Source organism: Sinocyclocheilus rhinocerous, unplaced genomic scaffold (assembly GCF_001515625.1).
Source record: "Sinocyclocheilus rhinocerous isolate Xijiao unplaced genomic scaffold, SAMN03320098_v1.1 scaffold7084, whole genome shotgun sequence".
NCBI classification, from domain to species: Eukaryota; Metazoa; Chordata; class Actinopteri; order Cypriniformes; family Cyprinidae; genus Sinocyclocheilus; species Sinocyclocheilus rhinocerous.
In genome coordinates this window covers 8,497-12,659 of record NW_015661994.1, presented here as the reverse complement: position 1 = coordinate 12,659, position 4,163 = coordinate 8,497, and the positions used below count along the sequence as shown (strand labels likewise).

General features: G+C 33.4%; 1 pseudogene; it reads right to left on the bottom strand.

The window, feature by feature from the left end:
- The window catches only part of LOC107727135 (beta-catenin-like protein 1), a 56,361-nt pseudogene that overhangs the window by 44,357 nt on the left and 7,841 nt on the right, over window positions 1-4,163 (bottom strand).

Sequence of the window (4,163 nt, the reverse complement as noted above, 5' to 3'; positions counted from 1 at the left end):
GTGCTTGACTTTGAACTTAAAGGTGAAGTGTGTAATTTTTTTGATGTCTATCCCAGTTTAATGCAGAGTAATCTCTAAGTAAGCTACTCAGAGTTAAATATAGAGTGAAATAAGTGGAAACGCTAATGCGCTTTTAAAATACTGAATTATTGCTGTGTTTGTTTGATTTATTTATTATTTACAGGTTTTGCTTAATTGGCTTTGCTTTATTTATTATGGTAACTATGCATGATTACATGGTCAGCGAGCTGCTTTACTATTTGCATTTATGCATTTATTTATTCATTCATGCATTCATGCATTTGTGACAGGTGGCGCTTTTGGAACAGCAGCGATACAGTGTTTCATTTGGTTGCCGCTGTAAACAAAACCGCTGAGTTCAAAGACTACTTTAAGATGCATTATATGAAGACAAGATGAAAAGAAAATGCTATCTAAACCAGGTGTGACACCCATTCACTGCAGAGGATCCATTGATGAGCAAGTCATGTAATGCTATAATTCTCCAAATCTGATGAAGAAAAAAACTCATCTACATCTACGTTTGCTGTAAAAATTCAGCAAACTTTCATTTTTGGGTAACAATTCCTTTAAAAAGGTTTTGTTACACCATATTTTCAACACATAGCTTGTAATTATTCACTAGCATGAATGTAATTCACTGGAGTCTTTAATAAACCCATGCACACAGCCAATCAAAGCAATCCGTCTCTTATTTTTACTTACTGTCATTGTTTTGTAGCAGGATAGCCAGTATTTCACTGCAGTACAGCTTATTGGCATCAAAAGGCATCTTGGCCTGTTTGGGAACACAACAAACACACAATTTCAATGGCTTTGGCAGCAGCGTCCCATTCGATCTGTGTGCCGTCTTCTCTATTGTCAGTGTAATTGCTGGTGTGCTGGATTCATGGAAGTCTTCAGGGAGCATTAAGACTCAAACAGCATGACGCTCTTATTCCAGCAGCCAGCGGTAAATCTGAGGAGGATTTCACCTCACGTGGATAAAAGATGAGGGCCTACAGCTCTTATTTATTTATTCATTCATGCATTCATTTATGCATTTGTGAGGGATGTTGCAAGTGTTTAATATCTGTGCACGGAATTGCAAAAATAATGACCCCATTGGTTGAGTCAGACATGGTCATGTTGGACCCATGTAAATAAATTAATAAATAATGTTTACTTGTATATATGTATATATTATTTACAAAACCTGTAAAAAAAAAAATGCAGAAGTGCTTAAATAAATGCATGAATGAAAAAAATAAATGCAAACATATGCAAAATAAAGTACATAAATAAATGCAAAAATTGCATAAATTCTTAAATGCTTCAATAATAATAAATGCCAAAATCATAAACAAATGCCTAAATAAGTGCAAAAATGCACATACATAAATGTAAAAATGCATAAATACATAAATGCTAAATAAATAAATAGACAAATACATATTTGCAAAATTGAACACACAAATAACATATAAGAATAAATAAAGTGTATGAATAAATAAAATGCATAAATAAATAAACAAACCAACCAGACTGAGAACAGGCTGTAGGTCTGTGCCAAGTTTAGTGGATGTAGTTTGAAAACACTTTCCCAGAGTTTGCTCACATGTTAGAGATTTTAGAAAAACTCGGGCCATGTTTGTACAGTAACAGTATATTGGTTTGTCAAGCCAAACTCCATTGTCAGATTTCATCTATTAGCACACTACATTCATAAAGACAACAGCACCCATCAGTAAATGGAGCTGCTAATGGATGTTCCATTATCAGTGATGTTTACTGTGACGGATGGGCGTCTTACCTTGATCCTCTTCAGCAGCCACTGCATCAAACCCTGCTGGGCCGCTTCCGTACATAGACCGGGACTAAACTCTGCCATGTTCTCAATCACAGCTGCCACAGAAAGACAGAGAGATCTGCTGTTACTGTAAGTCCAAGCCTGTCATACACACACGTGCTTCTGTGAATCGTGTGTGTTGTGTTATGACCTAGTTTTTGCAGTGTCTGCTTCACCTAGTTGCTATGATAACTGATAACTGAGACACTGCAGTGAGATCAGAAGATGTTCACTCAACACATGAATGCATGAACGCAGAAACCACAGCACTAATTTGACATCCAGACCTGACAGTAAGGACGACCCGATGACCTGAGGTTTGAGCCGTTTCCTATATTATCAGATCACTTTGAGTGACAATAAGCTTTGGACAAGCCTTCAGAAATTAAAAACTGGCTCCTGTTCAATTCTTGTGAATTTTATTACATAAATGTGTAATAATAAATATATTCTTATTCTAATTAAATACATTCTGCATAAATGTATTTGTTACACTTTTGTAAAAATAAATAATAATAAATATTATAACATCTATATAAAAAAATTAAAAGCTTAAATGCATAAGTAAAAATACAGAAATGCATAAATAAATCCATATAAGCATAAATAAATGCATAAATGTAAAAAATAAATAACGTGCATAAATACATTAATAAAAACTAAATCCTTAAATGCATAAATAGATGTATAAACAAATGCTTAAATAAATGCTTAAACAAATAAATAAATCCTTGAATTAATGCATAAACACATAAACAAATGCATAAATCCTAAAATGCATAAATACATAAATAAAATCACATCAATGAATAAATAAATCCTGAAATGCTTAAATAAATACATTAATAAACACATAAATAAATGCAAAAATTCTTAAATGCATAAAAAAATGCTTAATGCATAAATAAATGCTTTAAAAACAAATGCATGACTCAGAACAGGCTGTGGGTCTACAATAAAACATTTTTGATGGTACATATATAAAATACACATTTATTTGACATTTTTATATCATATGTTTTTTAAAATTTTTAATTCATTTTAAACTTGCATTTATATCAACATAATATATAATGTCTCTGGAAATACTATGTGTTTTATTATTACACATTTGAGTAGTTTATACAGAAAAATATTTTTATTTTTTTCGAGTTTCTCACTAGAAGCGATCGTAAGACTTGGGATAAAGCACACGATAAAAGACTACTTTTATGGCATTTTTGCTCGACACGCATGGTCACCATAAACTGCAGTTGTATGGAAAAGAGCAAAAGTTTGGGTGAACTATTGCTTTAATAAGAATATTCTTTGCTTCTGACACCATTTAAAAATAGGTTGCTAAAAAAAAATCTTGCTTTCGCCTTAGGGCCTGAGAAAATGTCACCAGCGTGAGTAAAAATCTGAACTACAGCCCAGACCAGCAGAAAAAAACCCTCATTGTCGAGCCCCGGACGCACAAAAAGATGGAAAGAGCGAGCAGAGCGAACAGCTCTATATGACACATCACAAGGGAGTTTGAGACTCATCTGTATTATAAAAGACTCTGAGGACACCTGATAACTCAATCAGAGGCATGATGGGAGATAAATCTCACAGCGATGAGTGGGAGGAAAAGAGAGAGAGAGAGAGGGTGCGAAATCTCATGAGGAAGGGAAAGAGATTACACAATAACTGGAACAGCCGAGGAAGACAGGGAAAGAGGAAGACATGGAGGAAATGTGCCATTTAAATCCGTTCAGTCAGACCATTTATCTCTCTCTGCAGCTGAACAGGATCTTTCCAGAACCAAACCTGCAAACTCAAGCCAGACGCAGTCTTTCTAACACACAAAACAGCTTTAAAGGAGCATTCAGCCATTTTCTCCCTCATAAAAAGACTTTTGTTTTATTTTACATATTTTTATACATATACAGTATCTCACAGAAGTGAGTACACCCCTCACATTTTTGTAAATATTTTATTATATCTTTTCATGTGACAACACTGAAGAAATGACACTTTGCTACAATGTTACATTGTAGCAAAGTGTAATTTCTTCAGTGTTGTCACATGAAAAGATATAATAAAATATTTACAACAATGTGAGGGGTGTACTCACTTCTGTGAGATGTTTTTGTGTTTTTGAAAGAAGACTCTTAGGCTTTTCAAGGTTTCATTTATTAGATCAAAAATGCAGTAAAAGCAGTAATAATGTGAAATATTATTATATATTAAAATAACTATTTTAATATATTTTGAAATGTAATTTAATCCTGTGATCAAAGCTGTATTTTCAGCATCATTACTCCAGTCTTCAGTGTCACATGATCTTCAG